The sequence below is a fragment of the Vanessa cardui genome, chromosome 28 (genome assembly GCF_905220365.1).
Source record: "Vanessa cardui chromosome 28, ilVanCard2.1, whole genome shotgun sequence".
NCBI lineage: Eukaryota > Metazoa > Arthropoda > Insecta > Lepidoptera > Nymphalidae > Vanessa > Vanessa cardui.
The window spans coordinates 146636-169261 of NC_061150.1; the positions used below are offsets into that span (position 1 = coordinate 146636).

Consider the following 22626-nt stretch of genomic DNA (forward strand, 5'->3'; position numbering starts at 1 on the left):
GGTTGAGGCGTTACTACTTTAAAGGCTGTGGTATCATAAGATTCAGCCAAGTTATAAGAAAAACATTATTTCATTCATCTAGTTACTTAGTTTCACTATATTTTATTCCAAAATTGTTTTGATAAGTGGCTTAAGATTTGATACAGTTATTCTAGACGCTATTATAATAATGTTACTTAATATTACAGCACCTTTTTTACCTGTTATAATATTGGACGCGATGGCAATCAAGTCCGATAGGAACTGTCAAAGACATCACAAATAGTAGTCTTACAACTTTTCGTACTACAAAAAACGCCGACTTGTTTTTCGATAGGAAACAAGATTATTAATTGAAAAAGTGTTATCAGTGCATTGGATTTCGTTAATCATGTTTTAGACTTACCTTTAGAAATGTTTTGTTCTGTTATTATTGTGTAAACTGGTAGAAATAAATGTTAAATAGTGTATTCAAACTAGGTGTTAAAAAGTTTTTAGTGGGTCAAATTTTTGTGTATTTTGCATGAGTTTATTTGAGACAGCGTGAAGAAAAGGAACTGCCCGTTGTAAGGTGAGCTGAAATAAACTTTAGTCGAATATAAAATTAATCTAAACTACTTTTATTACGTTTGAAAGTTTTACCATAGGCGACGCATATCTTTACGTACGCACGTCGCACATAAATGAAAGTAGGTTTCCAGTGTTAAGTTAAATTGTTTAACTTACGGTACGTTCCCAATCGAGAGATAAATATGTTATTACTTAATTACTAAAACGTGACAATTAAATAATTGTTTAATTAAATTTCTCCGTAACTTAAAAGTAATTACGAAGGTATGCGAGCAAGTAACGTAATCCAATAATCCGGTGCGAACGGCATTGTGTAAATGCCCTTGAGGCTGTAGATAGATACAGGTGTATGGAATCGATTATTTACGCTATTTTCTTTATAAATCACTCCTTTTGCTTGTTATTATTTAAATGTGACGTAAAATCGCTTTAGCATCGGTAATCCTGCTTGCTCAATGAAACATGTAATGTCAGTTTTGAATAAAGAACTTTTTATAGTTCATCAAAAAGTTTTAAAGCTTTTTTATTATTACTGTAATATGTACTACAATTTGATAAATATTTCCATCCCTGTTTGTCCTTCATGTGTGAGAAGATAACAATATCACTATTCATGTCAGATTAGTCTAGTTCATTAGTATTTGGTATTAATTACATTCTACACATCAATCGTGATATATATTAAATAGTAACAATATTATAACTTTTATATTCTGAGCGATAGATAAATAATCTGTAACAAGATATATCTTAACGATTGACCTGGGAATTAAATGTGATATTTATAAATGTATAATTATTGTTTAATGAACTCTTAATTGACCTGAGATGACAAATGATCTTTCTGAGTTTCGTTGAAGGATTTACAAGCTAACGATTATTTTTAACCATTAAATGTATATAAGTATAATATCAAAGGTGAATGAAGAGATCCACCCTACTACTCAAAAATATCTGGAGATGCTTAGGACGCATCCTACTAAAGTAGCTTCAAACCTTGTGATCACAGCAAAAGAGAATCAATAAATATATACAAGCATAGATTTTATAGACAGTTCCACAGGAAAAAAATTGCTGATAGTAGAAATCGACCGATCATACATTTAACTATCTGTGATCGGTCAGATGATACTTGAGTAGATCAAATGGGTCATGTGGTCGATGGTCGATTTACATTTACATTTACTGACATTTACTTTGTTCTCCAAGGCACCACCAACCTTCAGAAGAGATGTTATGTCCCTCGAGTCTGTAGTGCCACTGGCACTCATTCATCTAAACGCAACAAAACTGTTGCAGTTACCCAGTTACCGAAAGCCAAACCACTAAGTCCTGTTCCTACCAAGTAAACCTTTGTTATGGTCTACTTCATAAAATAGTAACTCTGCATACACATTATACATCCATATATGTGTGGGTGTGAAAATTCGAAAATTATATATTTTTAAAATATATAATTTATTCATATTATTACCTTATCATTGCCTTCTTATCTTTAAAAAGGAAGATCGCTTTCAAAGATAACGGCCTTATTGGACGTCAATGATAAGTATTCACGTATATTTTTGTGCCTTTACAACTAATTTATGGGTGGTCTAACTTTCCTGCACAAGCCAAACGATGACGTCATGACCGTTGCTCTCGATAACAGCGCTGACAATTTAACTTGGAAGCACGTTAAACTTAAATTCGCACATTTAATAATATAAAACACGAAAGGTGTTAGAAAGCACCTGGTTCAAACGATGTTGCTATCGTTATGTTATACAAGTTATCGCACGCGGTTTCGCCCACATTTTAGGGGTTGGCTGTCACGTGTTAGGCAAAAAAGTAGGTTACGGCCTTCCTTCAAGTTCAAATATGCTTCATAACAAATTTCATCAAATTCGGTTTATTGTTTTAAAAGTGCGGACTTCTTTTATGCTATAGGTTGGCGGACGAGCATATGGGCCACCTGATGGTAAGTAGTCACCCATAGACAATGACGCTGTAAGAAATATTAACTATTCCTTACATCGTCAATGCGCCATCAACCTTGGGAACTAAGATGTTATGTCCCTTGTGCCTGTAGTTACACTGGCTCACTCTTATCACTTCTAAGACTTAATTGCTCATTTATAATGTTACTATAGATAGGTAAAATATATAATACGAATACTTTTCCTCATTACCCAATATTTTCGTTAAAATGATTCAAATTGTTTACGAAATCAATTCTAAAAACCGATAAATAGCTTGCGATGCATTATGAAAGTTCAGTAAAACTAAACGAGGTGACTTAATAAGCTGACGCGGTGGTGACGTTTACTTGATTACACTTATTATTATAAATGTTAACAGTCGTGTTTTAATAGTACAACACAGCTTACATATACCATCGGCAAAATTCGTAAGGCGATCACATCCGAATTAAGTACGCTGTCAATATCAATATTAATTTCTCATGTGAATATGATCTCTACACAAACTCGTAATATCATATGACCTAATATATTCGTCAGTTTGTCGCGTCGATTTACATGCACTCGCTTTCTCGGGTTTGATCAGACGCGGGAATCTATAGCGACGAATAGCATCGAATGGCGCGATAAGGTGCTATTCCTATTGGTTGTGTAAATGGGGACTAATCGGTTTTATTGAATTGGCCGATGCTACATCTAAGTTGTTTCGTACTATCTAAGTACTGCAAGTGATTAGTTCCGATTCCGACTCCGCAAATCAAAATAAACTTTATTCAAGTAGGCTTTTACAAGCACTTTTGAATCGTCATTTTATAATTAAGTGAAGCTACCACCGGTTCGGAAAGTAGATGCTACCGAGAAGAACCGGCAAGAAACTCGTTAGTTACTCTTTTTCAACATTTAAAAAAATACAAAGTCATGTTAGTTAATACAATTATTTAAATTAATATATCCCTCTTGGGACAAGGTATCCGTTTCTATAAAAAAAATCCGCTGTAATTTTTTACTTTGCCATTTTCATATATTCCGTTTGTTAAAAAAACATTGGCAAAGAAGGCATATTATTCAATACAAGATTATATAGATGATAAAAAGGCGTAGAGCTAATACTTGATTTCCAGGCAGGGTATATTACATACATATTACATACATAATTGTATTTAACTAACATGACTGTATTTTTAAATGTTGAAAAAGAGTAACTACTGAGTTTCTTGCCTCTTCTATTCGATAGAATCTTCTATCCGAACTAGTGGTAGTTTCACTTAATGTAGTTGTTAAATGACGATTCAAAATTGCTTTTAAATGCGTACTTGATTTAAGTATATTTGATTTTGATTCGATCTATTTTAAGGACTGTTGCATATAAAAAAAACCCAACGCCCGTGATGCTGTAAGATCCAGTAGGGCCAACAGCACAACAAGACTCAGACACAAAAAAGTTAATAAATATAGTTATAATGACTTCTAATAATTATTATTTTAATTAATATATACAAATATGAACTAAAATTGGTTACTGTATAAATCTTGACAGCGTGGAATGGTGGCAAGAATGCTAGCAGCATTTCCCCGTTGAATCGCAATTCCGATCCTCTGGCCAAACGAACCAGCACTCCTGTCACCAGTGGAGGCAATGAGGCGAGGCGTTATGAAAATACTCCTAATTATTTTATTCGTAAACATTAGTGTTGTGCATCCTTAAGATCGAGTTACCTTGGTTCTGTATGAAACTAAATAGTATAATTCATATTTAATACCAGCTGTGTTTGGTCGCATTCGGGCGTCGTTATATCACGACGGAATCTCCATTGAATAGCGTTACGCGTCGCCCGCACCCTTTTCCAATGCTAATACACTTTTCACATCAATATGTATGATAATATAACGCACGAGGGACATAACATAACCTAACACGTTAACGTTGATGAAACATAAATTCAAAACATTGGTGGTAGGGCATCATATCTAGTCTGGGTATGTACCACAATCAGATTATCAGATATTATAGTAACTAAAGACAAGGGATCTTAGTTACCAATGTTGGTGGCGCATTGGCGACGTAAGGAATGACGCATTTATTTTAAAGCCATTGTTTATGGGTGATGGTGATCGCTTACACTAAACACTGGCTCACTCACCCTTCAAACCGGAATACAACAATACTGCGTACTGTTGTTTAGCGGTAGAACATCTGATGGTACCTACCCACGGGCTTGCACAATGCCCTACCACCATGTAAATAACTAAGTTCTAAGTTTAATTCTCCGATATTTATCCACTGGGTTATCACTTAGCGTGTGTGTATCGTACATGGTTAGTCAGAGATGAGATCACCGCAGAAAGGTCGGTGGGGTGACAGTGATTGAACTGTTAATGCAGTCTTTGGTGATGATAACGAACGCGTAAACACCGCCAGCGGGTCAGCTGACCCTGATTTATATATATCCATACGTACTGAATGAATGTTTGAACTGAATGATTTGTTAGTTTGGCTAACTGAGTTTCAACTGTGTTAACTACTGAGTTTCTTGTCGGTTCTTCTCGGTGGAATCTACTTTCCGAACCGGTGATAGCTTCACTTAATTGTAAAATGACGATTCAAAAGTTCTAGTAATAAGCCTACTTGAATAAAGTTTATTTTGATTTGATTGCTGTTATAGAGAGTCGAGATGGCCCAGTGGTTAAAACGTGTGCATTTTAACCGATGATTGCGGGTTCAAACCCAGGCAAGCACCGCTGTTTCATGTGCTTAATTTGTCTTTATAATTCATCTCGTACTCAGCGGTGAAGGAAAACATCGTGAAAAACCTGCATGTGACAAATTTCTTAGAAATTCTGCCACACGTGTATTCCACCAACCCGCATTGGAACAGCGTGGTGGAATATGTTCCAAACCTTCTCCTCAAAGGGAGAGGAGGCCTTTAGCCCAGCAGTGGGAATTTACAGGCTGTTGTTGTTGATTGCTGTTTACAAGTGATCAAAGTGTAACTTTATTTGTTTTTATTGTCATTATTATGGTTCAATATATGCCGAGATACAAAAGCAGTTAGAATGAGTGCATTTAGTAAGTGTACTGAATTTTGTATAACCAGGCAAGCGCCTGATGCTTTCAATAAAGAAATTTCAATAATCGCTTGAAATTACGACATAACTTCCAGGCAAGTTGTATACATATATAATTGTATTTAACTAATATGACTTTGTATTTTTAAATGTTGAAAAATAGTATTTACTGAGTTTCGAGTCGGTCCTTCTCGGTAGCTGCATTCTGAACCGATGATAGCTTCACTTAAAACAGTTTGTTAAAGCCTACTTGAATAAAGTAAATTTTGAGTACAACAATTAATAAATCAAATATTAATTCGGGTAAGTATGAACACCATTGGAGTATCTTGCAAACCTCCATAAGATACAAAGGTTTTGCTACTATATATTTAAACAGTTATATTATATATTAATAATGTTGGTTAGTTAGTTACAGTAAATTCCAGATTTATTAAAATACCCGATAGATTTCAGCCGAAAGTATTTTATAGCAGGGATAATTGACTCATTCGAATTAATTTTGTGATACATACGCTTCGTATTACTCAACTCACAAAAAACCGGACGAGATCGCATGAAACCAGTTATATCCGGATTGAACAGGATGCCTCCCAACCCTTATAGTGTCTCTTTTTATAAAAATTCGTTACTATGTGGTATCAAAAATATTGTAACCTTCTTAAAGATTTTCTAGGCTCTAATCTTACTGAACCTGCTGGCCAATACGCCCACGCACACCCTTACGTCATGGACATTATTAATTCCTAAGAAAATGCTTTTCCAGAATTATCTATCTATCTTTATTAGTATCTATATTATAATATAACATTATCTAAGTTGTGTGTGATATATTGCAAGCAGCGATTATTGTGAGTTCACTCAAGCTCATTTCATTGTAAAAGGCTTTGTGTGAATTAATTGAATGAAGATGATCTGTTTTTTTTTTTGTAATATGGTGGACTAGAAGCGGACGGAGAAATAGCTCGACGGATATTAAGTGGTCACCACCGCCCCTGGATAATGGTGCTTGTAAAAAATATCAACCGTTTCTTCGCCATCGACATCGACATCGACAATGGGCCAACCTTTGTAGTTAAGATGTTCTGTCTTTTGTACAGTAGTTATACTGGCTCACTCACCCTTCAAACGGGAACACAATAATATTAAATATTTACTTTTTTGATGGCAGCTTGACACTTATCCTAATGACAACTCAATTTTAAAATAAGAAATAGTGTTATATGCCAGTATTAAATGCTTCGCCATAAAATAATATTAATTACAGTTGTATAAATTACTTACGATAATAATTGTATATAATATAAATAAAATTTTAACAAAAAGAAAAACCGACTTCAAACAAAACACTATTTTGAAACAAATAAAAATGTACTAAAAAGTAATAATAATAATTGAATATTTAACATATTTTTGAGAGTCCTCCTAGGTAAAATGAAATGAAAAATATTAGACTACTTAAAAGTCGATTTACGATTATATAATGTAGTTATAATTATTGCTATATTTGGAGCCGGTGTCAGCCACGGGTACACGATTCAACAATCAAAAGAAAGAAGCGATACGAGCCTCTTGATTGACCCAGTATAATATCGTATAAAAGGTAATTTGTAAGAAACATATTTCTTAAAGTATTCTCGTATTGTTTTTTGATAGATATAGTGTAGGTTGGCTGACACCGACTCCAAATATAGCAATAATTATAACTACATTATATAATCGTAAATCGACTTTTAAGTAGTCTAATATTTTTCATTTCATTTTACCTCGGAGGACTCTCAAAAATATGTTAAATATTCAATTATTTTTATTACTTTTTAGTACATTTTTATTTGTTTCAAAATAGTGTTTTGTTTGAAGTCGGTTTTTCTTTTTGTTAAAATTTTATTTATTTTTTGATTTTAAGTGAAGCTGATGTTGACTAACTAATTTTTTTTAATATGGATAGATTAAGCGTTCCGTTTATATGAGTCAGAAACTACTTCGAGGACAATTTCAAAGGAAACTTGCGAATAAAGCAAAAATAGACTTTCGAAAATGCGGATTTAATACGTCACGCGGCGTAAACTACAAGGATCCCTCGAAAGAGCTGTAATCGAACTCAGCAAAAAAACTTTGAAAAAGACCAACTATATTTCGTACATCATATGACATCACATCACATACACAAAATTTGATTAAAGATAGTAAGAAATTCTGCCCCATATCGCACCCTAACTGCGAGCCGTATAGGAGTTCCATCACTACATAGTATAAAACAAAGTCGCTTTCTCTGTCCCTATATCTTTAAATCTACGCAACGGATTTTGATGCGGTTTTTTTTAAAAGATAGTGTGATTTAAGGTGAAGGTTTGTGTATATAATACATGAACAATATAGTAAAGAAACACTGATAATTTTAGAAGTTTGCGATGTGATGTCGTATATAAACAAATTCTGTAGTATATTTAGTATCAGTATTGCACCCGTGCGAAGCCGGGGTGGGTAGCTAGTTGATTATAATATTCGACTATGATAATTACATAAAAATAACCACATTACGGAAGGTGACTCAAATATCCAAATAACCTATAAATAAAAGATTCGACCGAGTATCGCTAACGTGCTCCTCAGAATTGTTCCGTTCCCTTCCGTTCCGTTACTTTGTCATGGATCATGTGCTCAGAACCTTACCAAACTTTCACCAAATTACCCTTGAAGTATATATTTTATAATAAAAAAAGAATTATCAAAATTGGTTAACGTGATTTTCAGTTATTGACCTATTTGTCGCGCATATACATAATGCAAATTTAAGACTTATGTCGTTTTCACATGGATTCCATCATCGGAAAAAAAAAATAAAAAAAATGGGACCCCACGGGAAGCACTACCTTTCAAACAAAAAAAAAATTATCAAAATCGGTCCACCCAGTAAAAAGTTATGAGGTAACAAACAAAAAAAAAAAAAAAAAAAAAAAAAAATACAGACGAATTGATAACCTCCTCCTTTTGGAAGTCGGTTGAAAATAAATTTAATAGTTTGTGTTATTATTCATAATGTATAATAATCATGTATGTATACTTATCATTAATGATAGAAAATCAGATGTCATGACACCGAATTGGAGGCTAGGGTTACTGTTTTAACATTAGTTATTAAATCGTGTAACTCTCGTGCACTTCTGAAAAAGTATCCCGTAGAAGATCACACACTACTGTGCGATGTTCCCAGTTGGACCAAGTTTGTTGTGTTATTTCTGTAATTTCGCAATTTGCTTAACTAATACACTTAATAACATAATACAACTAATAAACTTGCTGGTAGGGCTTTGTGCAAGCCTGTCTGGGTAGGTACCATACCCTCATCAGTTATTATAACGCCAAATAACAGTAGGTACTCTGTATTGTTGTGTTCCAGTTTGAAGGGTGAGTGAGCCAGTGTAACTACAGGCACAAGGGACATTGATGATGTAAGGAATTGTAATATTTCTTACAGCGTCATTGTCTATGGGTGATGGTGACCACTTACCATCAGGTGGCCAATACGCTCGTCCGCCAAACTATTTTTAAAAAAAAAACACTTCGTAGAGAATAGCGTTGACCCTGAAATATTGTTATTATAAACGTGAACAGCGAAACTGCTAAGATGATCTCACACGACCTTGCATGGCGATATATAATAAAACATTAAATACAAAACAGTTTTATTTACTGGTATATAGCTAAGCGCCGGACAGGGTAGCCATGACTCTGATATACAGACGGACATTCTTTTGTTCCACGCATACGTATTTACAACAGGATCCCAGGAAACATGCAAGAATATCACTACATAGTATAAAACAAAGTCGCTTTCTCTGTCCCTATGTCCCATTGTATGCTTAAATCTTTAAAAGTGCACAGCGGATTTTGATGCGGTTTTTTTAATAGATAGAGTGATTCGAGATGAATGTTTTTGTATATAATACATAGTCAGTATAGTAAAGAAACACTGATTTTTTTAGATGTTTCTAATGTGATGTTGTAAATAAACATATTTTGTAGTATATATAGTGTCAGTATTGTACCCGAGCGAAGCCGGGGCGTTTCGCTAGTTTAATTATAAAGATTAAAAAATATTATAAAACCAATGCCTTCCTAGTCCTGGGATGATTGCCACCAGGCTGTTTCTTAACGAAAATTTATTTATTGTTATCTCATGAAAACAATAATTGTAAAATATGACGTTCGAAAAAATATCTGGCTAATTTCTTTCGCCGGTTTTTCTCGGGTCCGAGGTATTGATTTCCGAACCGGTGGTAGATTTTCGCCTGTCAATAAGCCAGTGTAACAGTTCAATATTGAATTAAGATTTATTACTTTGACTTTGGACAGTTCAGTTGTATGTCTTTTTCGAATGAATGTTTAAAATATAAACGTTACTTCGTAAAACCTAAAGAACATAACATTTCTATAGATGATAACTTTTAAATTTTATTAATCTTAATCATTTTATGTCAAGAAAAAGCAGAGATTACTCACAGTGAGGTAACCTGTCACATACGGATAAAACGTTATGCCACCTTACGGCGACTTCTCCCTCTCTTTTTGGGATTTCAATAACAATTTTAACAAACATAGTTAATTTATTTTATTGTGTCTGTTGTTTTACAAATAATATATATCGAAATTAAGTGACTCGTCTAGCACCCATCCATGAAAGCAAACATAAACTCAAATTCCTTTACTCAGTACATAAGCATTATTGAATAGAATTAGTCAGGAGGCGATCGACTCAAGGATGCGGTCTCTTAAGATTGCCAGCGTCCTTCCCGTGAGTACTTTCTTGGTCACCCTGCGCTCGCCTCGTATTGATTCAATCAATGGAATCAAATTTCTGAGGTCGCTTTACTACAAATACATACATATTTTGTTTTCAATTAAAAAGCGTTGAGATTTTACATCTGACGTTATATCATAGGAACATACGTTAAATATTTTGTTATAGGTATAAAATAACCGGGCAAGTACGATTCGAACCAGCGTACTGAGAGTTCCGTATCACCAGATATAATTAGTCGTGGACGATTGATTTTTACACAGCTCCAAGGGATCCTGAGATATGTACAGACAGATAGATTTTGGCGTTACAAGAAGTGTATTTACACTTACTGATTATTTACCTGAACAACATTGTAAGTACTTATCACGACTTCCGTGGTCGAAAGGTGTGTTCGTGGTACACCAGTTTTCATGGGTACGCCACTCCAAGTTCCCGGTTTCGATTCCCGGCCGAGTCGATGTAGATTATCATTAGTTTTCTATGTCGTCATGGGTCTGGAGTTTGTGGTGTCGTTACTCTGATTTTCCATATCACAAGTGCTTTAGCTGCTTACATTGGGATCAGAGTAATGTATGTGATGTTGTCTCATATTTATTTACTTTACTGGCTAACTGATTATTTACTCGACCAACATTCCTAAGTACTCCAGTAGAATATCTGATAAATGGGCGGTACCTACTCATACCAACATAACTTCGAAAATGGCTCAAGACACGTAACTCGTAATGCGGTAATTAGTGATAACGTTATCAGCGCTGCAAGGTCGCCGCTAATCCCGATTATTTTTAGACAAAACTGATTGCTTTGTTATCAGGCCGAGGGTCTGAAGACACTTACACACTGACGTTTAGTGTGTGCATACATGGTATATCTGTGTGTGTGTTGACGCATATTTTTATTCGAATTGCACAACCTATTTTTAGGTGGTTGTTTAATCCTTACGGAGAGGGTCCTTTTAACCAATGGGGTTACTTTATAAAGTTGTTCAACAACAGCCTGTAAATTTCCCACTTCGGTGCTAAATCCTTCTCTCCCTTTGAGGAGGTTTGGAACATATTCCACTACGCTATTCCAATGCGGGTTGGTGGAATACACGTGTGGCAGAATTTCCTGATGTTTTCCTTCACCGCCGAGCACGAGATGAATTATAAACACAAATTAAGCACATGAATATTCACTGGTGCTTGCCCAGTTTTGAACCCGTAATCATCGGCATTCTAACCACTGGGCCATCTCGGAACTGCGTTAAGTACAACAATAATAATATTTAAAAAACTTTTACCCTTTAAGTCATAGTAATTAGTGAGTCGGAATGTAGTGAGGTCAGCGGGTGACGTGATCGATAAGCGATCTTATGCCCTTGAAATAAAACTGTTTTTATAATGACTACATGTGCTGTAAATCATTTGAAACTCTGTCGCTGTAACACAACAATACGAGCTCCTAAATTGGAATTAAGGATTTAGAAAAAGTTACTAAGACAGGGTCTTACATACACCACAGATCAGAGGCGATTGGATATGGTATCAAGCGTTTGCGTTCCGCCACCAACGACCACTCATCAGATATTCTACGGCCAAACAGCAGTACTCACTATTGTTGAGTTCTGATTTGAATAGTGAGTGAGCCAGTGTAACTGCAGGCACAAGGGACATAACATCTTAGTTCTTAAAGTTGGAGGCGCATTGAAAATGTAAGGAATGGTCAATAGCACTATCATGTATGCGGCGGTGACCATTTACCATCCGGTGGTGCATTAGCTTGTTATAAAGAAAAATGAAACAAAATGATAAGCTAATTATAGTTATACACCGCATGTAATAACTAAAACTAAACACAGTCAGACTAAGAAAATCTTCGTCAGTTTTCAAATTAACTCCTCTATCAAGTCTTAAACACTTAGTACCTTTTGAATCTAAACATCGAATCACTGCGATGCAATATGTCATTCTCGATCGGTAAAGTACGAGCGATAATCTGTATCGCTCGTACTGAGCACACTAGCTATAGGTCTTATGGTGACGAACCTTTTCTTACCCCGACTGTACATCAAAATATACATATTATATATAATTTTATATTAACGACTCCGAGTACATTTTCTGCTATGTGCCATTTCTGCCATAGATTAAAATCATCGTCGCGGTAATCCGTTAATGACGTAACCTTTCGACGAATGTCCGTTGGTCGTTTGTTTTTTTAAATTTCAAATTAAGAACGATAGTGCGAGACAGCATTAGGCTCTCAGTGTCGCCATCACGAAATACAAAAGAGATGCGTTCCTTTCTTATCTGTGCCTTTAAATAATATACATTAAAAAAAGTTTACTGATAATTTTGCATTCTTTTAATTTTTTTAAAAGTATTTACTTAATGGTAGATCTTCTATGTACACTTCTATATGTATGTGGACGGGCAAATGGCTCTCTGATGGTAAGTGGTCACCACTGCCGCTGCTACCAAGTGGCAACAATAGTCTAGTGGCTAGATACAATGTCCCAGATCCCGAGGTTCTGACTTGAAACCTCGATAATAATCATCATACTCTTACATAATTATACTTTGTATATTACTATTTTATATTATACTAGAGGGGGGGGGGCCTCCAGTTTCGCACGGGTGGGCGTTTTTGATAGAGTGATTCGAGAGGATGGTTTTTGTATATAATACATGGACAATATAGTAAAGAAACGCAGATTAAGAACTTACCATTTTGATGTAGTAAATAAACAAATACTGTAGTATATTTAGTATCAGTATTGCACCCGTGCGAAGCCGGGGCGGGTCGCTAGTAAACACACTATATAATGTAGTAGTATTATTTAATTGCATAATAATATTATGTACTATAACCTTCTCCGAAACACGCTGTATCAATAATATTCTAATAAACAGATATGTTATACCCATACTTAACAACAGAAAAAAGTGTGCCGCGCCGGGGACCGTTTATTTTACATTTCGTTACAAGTAAAAAGGAAAGCTTGATAAAAACAATAAGTAAAAGGGATAACTAGACGTTTTAATTGCGCAAAACGTAAACATACTACATAATTATGATGTATTATAACGTATTACTGACATAATTATGATGAAAACGACTAAAGGCAAACGTCCCAATTAAGACGTTTTCTAGTCTTCACTTTTTGCGCGTTAATGACATATCTGTTTACTAGAATATCATTGCGCTGTATATTTTGGTATAAGTTTTTTTTATATTGGTTCAGTAGTATCACTGAGGCTTTACACAACTTTTTCCTCATATAGCATTACATATATTTTGTAACGTTTATCGAATAAAAAAGCAAGTCGTGATGTTTGTAATTAAATTGTTCTCTCAGTTATTTTAAAGGTCTTGAATTTAGATGGAGTGACGTCACTTCCTCCTCGGCTGTATCGTTTGAAATGAGGAAATTCTTTGTTAAGGTCCTTCGTTGGCTCGTATCGAAGAAGCTTTATCCGACTCGGGAGAGAAGGAGGTTAGGTATTTATTAATTTTAATTTGCGATCGAACTTTTTTAATTTCGATGTAATTTTCGTTCCAACGCAATGATATTCTAAAAAACAGATATGTTATAGCCATACTACACAACAGAAAAGAGTGCCGCGCCGGGGACCGTTTATTTTAGTTTATTTTTACATTTCGTTACAAGTGAAAAGGATAGCTTGATAAAAACAATGAGTAAAAGGGATAACTAGATATTTTAATTACGCGAAACGTATTACTACGTAATTATGATGTATTATAACGTATTACTACGTAAAACAACTAAAGGCAAACGTCCCAATTAGGACGTTTTCTAATCTTCACTTTTTGCGCGTTAATAACATATCTGTTTACTACAACATCATTGTTCCAACGTAAAATTTATCTCTCAATTTATAACAATATTAAGTTGTTAAGAAAATCTATTTAATTGTTTTTTTCTCAACCCCTAAACCCTATAGCAGAACGAAGTTGTAGCATAAACTAGTTTAATTATAAAGCTGAGTAACGCCGGGTGGCGCGCACGTGTGGCCGGGCGGCGCATGTGTGCGCGTTTTTCAAAATCTTTTTACGTTACAAACATGTCGTCAGACACGAGACGCTCCGAGCTCTAACGGTTCCGTATCATTGGCTTTCTTTATTCATCTGTATCATGGTTCTGTAAGAGGAATTCCGTCTGATAAAACTGTAGTAAAAACATCTTTTGTTCATAGTTTTAACTCGAATACTGTTATAGTAGAATATTATAGGTTTAAATTATTAGTGAGTCTGTGTGGCCCAGTGGTTAGAACGCGTGCTTCGGCATCGATGATTGCGGGTTCAAACCCAGGTAAGCACCACTGAATACTCATATACTTAATTTGTGTTTATCATACATCAGTAAAGTACAGTGATGGAAAACCATCTGAGAAAATCTGAATGTTTATATTTTCATAGAAATTCTGCCACATGGGCATGCCACCAACCCGCATTGGAACCGTCTGATGGAATATGACAAAACTTCTCCTCAAAGGGAGAGGTGGCCTTAACCCAGCAATGGGAAATTTACAGCCTGTTGAGTTGTATATAATGCATCGATAGCTGTGAATCTTAGTTTAATTGCCACTGACATTGAAGTGTCATGAGCCGCACCCAGTCTATTCGCACCAATGCGTTGTGACTCGTGAGAAGCGTTTTGCTTGTTAGGAAACAAAGTTAGTGAAAATATTCTTAAATAATCACTTCAAAAGGCTAACTTCATAGAGCTTGAACTCAAAAATGCTTACTTATTAATTCCGACAGCAAACATACAAGAATAATAATATAATCGTAACATAAACAACGAAAGTAATATCAATATCACGGCGGTCACTGTCCGCTTGCAAATTAATTAGAGCGTAACCCGCCAACGACTCTCCAATGTGTACGGGTGGGTGATTTTTTTATAATACATCAAAGGTGTTATTTGCATTCGCTCGAGTTTATTTGAAATATAAAATAGCTAATTTTATCATCATTGTCGATAAATATTAGCACTGTAAGATATCCTTAACCAGATTATGGTTTTGATGTAATGACAACGGAACCCAAAAACTATCCCTCTTTCGCGCAGGCGCCGGACGTAAACAGATTACAGGCAACGAATTCCTTCAGCTCGTCTTTATAAACAATTTCGTGTCAGACTCGAATTATTTGCATCGGTTCCGTACAATTTGAATATAATTTAACATAAAACTGTGTAGCTACAACAGCTATCTATCTTTATCTATATTTGGTTGCCACATATCTGCTTGTCATTGCAAACTGTTTAATATTTACCTTTAAGTGTTTATATGTTTATTATATATGGATATAATGACTCATACATCATATATTTAAAGAGTTGCCCATATATCACACGAGATTAGGCAACACTTCAATTTATACGTTGTTTTTGAAAAAATAATTCCATGTAATATCGTTCGTATTATTTTAATAATCGAGTGTTGCCATAAAGACTTACATGTTATTACTTCAGAATAAGATTCATTTATATTTTTTATTGCGTCACCAGATACTTTGTATTGTTGTGTTTCGATGTGAATAATGAGTAAGCTAGTGTTAGTACAGTCTTAAAATAAACAACAATATATTTCCCAAGTTTAGTGGTATATGACGATGTAAGTGATGGGTAATATTTCTTAGTGTCAATGTTTATGGGCACTGACTATAACTTAACAACAGTTAATCCAGGTCCTCTTTCCTTGGAAAATATAACTTTAAAAATACATTCAACAATATGTACTGACATTAACTGTCCATAATATTATTTCTAATTAATTTTATAAGGATAATACAGTTCTATATATAATAATAGCACGCAGATACAGGAAAATGATTCGAACTTAATAGTTGAATTCTGGATAATTTATTTCTATTATTTGAACATTATCCAACCTAATAAATACTGTAGATATTTATACAATATTTAAATTCTATTGAAACTGTTTAAATATGTTACAATAGACACACAGAACGTCAAATTCTGACAGTTTTTTTATTGAGACCTATACTGGTAATTGACAATATGTGAATTCAAATTCATATATGAAATGATGACGGTGAAGAAGTTGTGATTATTATTAAAAGTAACGCTTTTCTAACTTCGCTGTTCAAATAGATAGGAATAAGCTGAATTAAATTGTAATTTTTCTTGCACTATAGGACCTACAAACGCTGGTATCTTTAACTCACAAGCGTCTAGTAACCCAAAAACACTGCTCTAATAATACGCATACATAACACAAAATCCCAACATTTGATTAAGAATTTGACAGTTAAATATACCGTTAAAGTATTAAATTCTATATAAAGATACCAGTTTGATTGTCTTTCCTCATATTTGAAATTTGTTACACATTTTGTTGCTAAATTTTTAGGCTTAAAAGCGGAAGGAAAACATTACGAGGATTACATGCACGTGTCATATAAAATGCTTTAATAACTTTATTTACCAATATGCTTAGGAACAGCATGGGGTAATAAACTCAAAGTTTTCTCTAGTTCCATTCATTTACTTTACTTTAATGTAAAATACTTTCTCAAACTACGTGCTTATTATCATGTGTTGAGACTGAGAGTATTATCTCGATTGTGACTGACCTAACGCCACATTACTTTGCAGTTAGCAACATGCATTTGATAACTATCTGAAGCTCGGTGTCTGTGCAAACTCCGGATCCGATCTGTAAAGAACTAAAGTGCCCGCTTTTCTAATGTTACACACGAGAAATCGACACTATTTTCTTTGTTGTTAAAATTAGTTAAGATATTGCATAATACATAACGCACCAATAACTGTAAATTAATTTAATCTTCTTCGTAATTACACAATGAACACCTGTTCACAAGTAGAGCAAATGATATATGTTAGTACATATTTTGTAATTAAAAATTGCTAATTAAGTTCTAATTTTAAACTGAGTGTAGTTGTTTACTAAGACTGTTTTTATTTTATGTATGCTTATATCCATTCACTCGCGATTGCGTGCCTCTCCAGGTTAACTAATTAAGTTAACAAAATAAACTTAACAAATATCATGTAATTTGTATATTTTTTTCTGCTGTCTCACGCACACTCAGACATGTAAGCACAAGCATCGGTCATTCATACTAATGCACACGCTGTAACAGCCTGTAAATTTTTGCAATGTTGGGCTAAGACCTCTTTCTTTAAGGAGATTTGGCCCATATTCCACCTCACTGCTCCATTGCAGGATGCACATGTGAGAATTTCGTTAAAATTAGACACACACAGGTTTACTCACGATGTTTTCCTTCATTGCTGAGCACGAAATGAATCATAAACAGAAATTAAGTACTTGTAAATTCAGTGGTAATTGCCTGCATTGTAACCGCTGGGCAATCTCAGCTTGAATACAATGATGATAATAGTAAAAAAATTATGCGCACTGTCTAATAACTGTACATAGTGGGGCGCGCCTTCATGAGCGTACATATATATAACGGCTTATATTATACGTAGTTATTTCTTACATAACGGGAAGAGACAAAACTATGAAGATTATTCTAATCTAAAAAAGTAACTCTGTCTGTCTGTTGCTCTTTCGTGTCCAAACTACTCAGCCGATTTGCATGAAATTTGGTAAACATATAGAAAGGACATAGGCTATTTTTTGGAAACAAAGAGGTAACCATTTTTTTATACCAATCATAAACGTAATATTTTTAGTTAATTCGCAAATATATTCATATTCCACGCGATCAAATCCAAGCCAAGCGGGTAACAGCTACTAGAACATGGTCAAATATTCATTTTTTATTAATTTATGTAATATAAATATAAAATACATGTGTGGTTTTAATACATAAGCAGCGATACTCTAAAATCGTAATGGCGGAATCGTGCCATTTACGGCATATTTCAAATTCGCCGGCGACCGGCCAGTTCGCGTCTAACCGCCGTCGCGCGCGCATCTCCCGCGTGTTAACAAGTTGTATCTGTGTGTGTGTCCAAGTGAAGTGTGTGTGTTCTGACATCGGATGGATTGTTATCGCCACTGGTTTTTATTTTATTATTTTTTGATGTATTATGTTGTAACCGTTAACGTATACGTTTGAAACTGGGTGTTGACGTCAAGCACAAAACAAGTGTTTAATCGGAGATTATTAATATTACAACAGTTTAAGATGATTCAATATTTATGTCGAAATAATTAATGAAAACTTTATTCGTCTATAAAACACTTCGGTAAAAAAGATACATTATTCGATACAAGATTTTATAGATATGATATGATGATGAGGCAGAATACATTTCATACATATATAATTGTATTTAACTAATATAATTATATTTTTTAAATGTGGAAAAAGAGTAACTACTGAGTTTCTTGCTACTCGGTAGAATCTACTTTCCGAAACGGTGGTAGCTTCACTTAATTGTTAAATGACGATTCAAAAGTGCTTTTTAAAGCCTACTTGAATAAAGTTTATTTTGATTGATTTTTGATTCAAGTAGGATTTTACAAGCACTTTTAAATAGTCATTTAACAACTATTTTGAAGCTACAATCGGTTCGGAAAGTGTCTACCGAGAACATAAGATAATGACAGTATTCAGGATGAGATCCTAATGTCATCCAATGCATACACATCTGTTTTGCATTTAGAAGTTACAGTATAATAAGGAAACACAGGCACACATGCCGTGAAAACATAACACACCTTTATTGACAGTCGTGTAAAGGATATCGAAATAACGCAGGGAATCGTCAAATCGCTTCAATGATGACTTTTATAAAAAACTAGCGACCCGCCCCGTCTTCGCACGGGTGCAATACTGATATTCTAAGTACAGAATTTGTTAATTTACATCACACTAGAAACTTCAAAAATAATCACTGATTTGCTGAAAAAAACCGCATCAAAATCCGTTGTGTTTTAAAGATCTAAGCATAGGTACTTAAGGTATAAGCGGTAAGCGACTTTGTTTTATGCTATGTAATGATAATGATACCTATTACGTTTATATCTCATAAGATATTGGGTACTTAAAGGAAGATATATGACTTGTTTAACATTTATATATATTTGTTTATATACGTTTGACAAGTGACCGTTACTGCACTACCCCATTAACGTTGGACTATGTCATTGAGTTCCGGCATGTGTGCGCATCCTACCGGGTACTAGGATTGGTTGAAATGTCTAGTATATTATCATAAAATAATCTTGGGCCTTAGTGTGTCAACCGCGGTGCTTCTCAATCCGTGCAACGTATATCCGATGTTTTTTCTTTTAGTAATTCACATACTAGGCGGTGACTCCCGACTCGTATTACAGCGTGCTGAAATCGTTTTCAAGCCTCGAACTAACTGGTCAATGCTGTTAAACGTGGTGCCGTCGTTACTTCTGATTTTCCATAACACAAGTACATTAGCTACTGACTTTGGGATCAGAGTAATGCATGTGATGTGACGTTGTTCAATGTTTGTGTTCTGTTTGTTATAAGTTAAGATTGTATAAAATGTTATATTACTAGTAGTAGGCCGCGTCTTAGCTCGCGTTTTAGCGTGTTGCTTGCCATGTGTTAGATAAAAAAGCAGCAGCAGTACTTAGTGGTAGGCTTTGTGCAAGCCCATCTGGGTAGGTACCACCCACTTATCAGTAATTCTACCGCCAAATAAAACATAACCTTTATTGCCCAGTGCTGGACATGGCCTCTCCAAGTGCACGCCACTCTGGTCTTTCTCCGGCTACTCGCATCCATTTCAAATTTATAATATTAATATCTGACTGACTACATCAAAACCTATTATAGTTCGAACTGAGGCGGTAATACTTTAGAATCCAATATTCGCGTATTAGTGACTGCGCTTTCATTAGGGGTGAAGTTAGTACCCTATATTATTTTCTCTATACTACGACGTGAGTGCAAAATAGGCTATTTGACTGGTTTTTAAAATCCATTTTATATTATTTAGTAGAGGTTAAGGAACCCAGTAAAAGTTGATTTTTTTATTTCTAGTACATATTTGCCGAAAAATATATTAAAAATTCCATATTTAAATAACGCGCGGAAACGGTATTTGGACTATATGGCGCTGCAGTGGGGTCGGTGACGTCACTTTACTGTATTTTAATCTGTGGTACATATAGTAGAAAAGCAAGGTTTACAAGAAAGTGACTTCATCATAAGCCCGACAAATCAGGAGCGTTTTGCGTCACGTGACAAACATTTGAAAAAATGTATTTTTATTTATTGATTTTTGAATAAATTAAGTATTATTTTCAAGTTTCGTTAGTAAGTAACTATTTTTAAACTCATAATGTACACTGATTACAATAATCAAGATCATCGGTTGAGTTGTTGGCGAAAGCGTATCAACGAACACTCTTCATATCACGTATTTATGAGCTGAGATCGATTCACTTTGATATTTATGGCAGATTTTCTTAGAGAAGCTGTATTTGGAGTATTGGTCGTAATATATGGGGTGCTGTTCAATGCATACCAATGTAAAACTGCGAAAGTAACTGCCTGTGATGCTTCTGGAAACTTCTAAAAGGATCATTGGGATACTGTCCATGTATTATATACAAAAACTTTCCTCTCGAATCACTCTATAAAAAGAAAAGTAAAGTAAAGTAACAGTCTGTAAACTCTTCCATTAAGGAGAGGGTTTGGAACATATTCCACCACGCTGTCCCAATGTGGGTTGGTGGAATGCACATGTGGCAGAATTTCGATGAAATTAGTCACATGCAGGTTTCCTCACGATGTTTTCATTCACCGCCGAGCACGAGATGAATTATAAACACAAATAAAGCACATATATATAGTGGTGATTGCCTGGGTTTCAACCCGCAATCATCGGTTAAGACGCACGCGTTCTAACCACCAGGCCATCGCAGCTCGATTTCTATCAAACCGCATCAAAATCCGTTGCGTAATTTCAAGGATACATAGGGACAAATAGCGGTAAGCGACTTTGTTTTCTACTATGTAATGATAATCTTGTAAAATAAATTAGTGCTTAGTGGCTCAGCGCTTAGGACACGTATCTTATTCGAAGATTTCGGATTCAAATTCATGCAGACAGCACTAGTTTGAAACCTACATTGGGTGCAGGTATCCTCTATATATGATCGTAGATAAGATTGCTGAAAATACTTACAATAAATATATATCTGCCTGTTTTAATATATAAATATTTGATACTTGATAAGCAAATGACGTCCTTATATGGATGATGATAAGACTTATCTGTAGTCATCGATTGCGTGATTATTTCGCAAGCTTTCCCAATTCGCTGAAGTATATTTCGGACGAGCATATGGGCCACCTGATGGTAAGAGGTCACTATCACCCATAGACAATGACGCTGTAAAAATAATAACTATTCCTTACATCGTCAATGCGCCACCAACCTTGGGAACTAAGATGCTATGTCCCTCGTGCCTGTAGTTACACTGGCTTACCCTTCAAACCGGAACACAACAATACTGAGTACTGTTATTTAGCGGTAGAATGTCTGATGAGTGCCCTACCACCAAGTAAATCCAATCCAAATCCAATAAAATCCAAAATACTCAGTCAATCTATCATAATTTCGTGTAAAGGTTTTAATCCAACGTCAAAGCTATTTGAGAGAGATCATTGCATTATTTAGTCGAGCATACAGCGTCGTGCAGTTACAAACCTACTGTGTAATGTGTCCTATAGTAATAATTGTCAAACCTATAACGTTATCTATCGAGTCCTTTCCAATGGCATGCACATAACATTAACAACCTCCAAATTTCCCACTGATGGACTAAGCCCTTTGAGGAGAAGTTTTGGAACATATTCCACCAAGCTGCCCCAATGATTGGTGGACATATATGGGGCAGGATTTCTATGAAATTAGACACGATCCTCACGATGTTTTATAAAGACAAATTAAGCACATAAATATTCAGTCACTTGCCTGGGTTTGAACCCGCAACCATCACCAAGTTTTTTTCATTCTTAGTCGTGGTCGTGGGGGTTATAAGTGGCTGATGTATGTTCTTTATAAGTAAAGTGTAATGGTGACCTCTTACCATCACGCATTCGGTCGTCCTTTTCGTTATGGTTTAACTATGTAACTAAGTGTTATCAATATTTATATCGTTACAACTGATTGATAATCTTATCTATATTGAACAAGTGTAACGCGACGTGAAATTACATCAATTAGATTTTATTACCGGTATGTTATTGAGCGGAAACCGAACCCGCACTGGTGGTGCCGCTACC

General features: G+C 34.9%; 1 protein-coding gene across 5 annotated transcripts in view; it reads left to right on the forward strand.

Moving 5' to 3' along the window:
- The first annotated feature begins 224 nt into the window (after positions 1-224).
- Positions 225-22626, forward strand: part of LOC124541405 (spectrin beta chain) — an 88005-nt gene continuing 65603 nt past the window's right edge. For 4 of the 5 annotated variants that reach the window (XM_047119259.1, XM_047119258.1, XM_047119262.1 and 1 more), the window contains exon 1: positions 18288-18407. The gene's annotated coding sequence lies outside the window, so the exon portion shown is untranslated. Of the gene's footprint in view, positions 551-18287; positions 18408-22626 lie in introns of those variants that run through there. The other variant, XM_047119261.1, reaches the window with a different exon arrangement.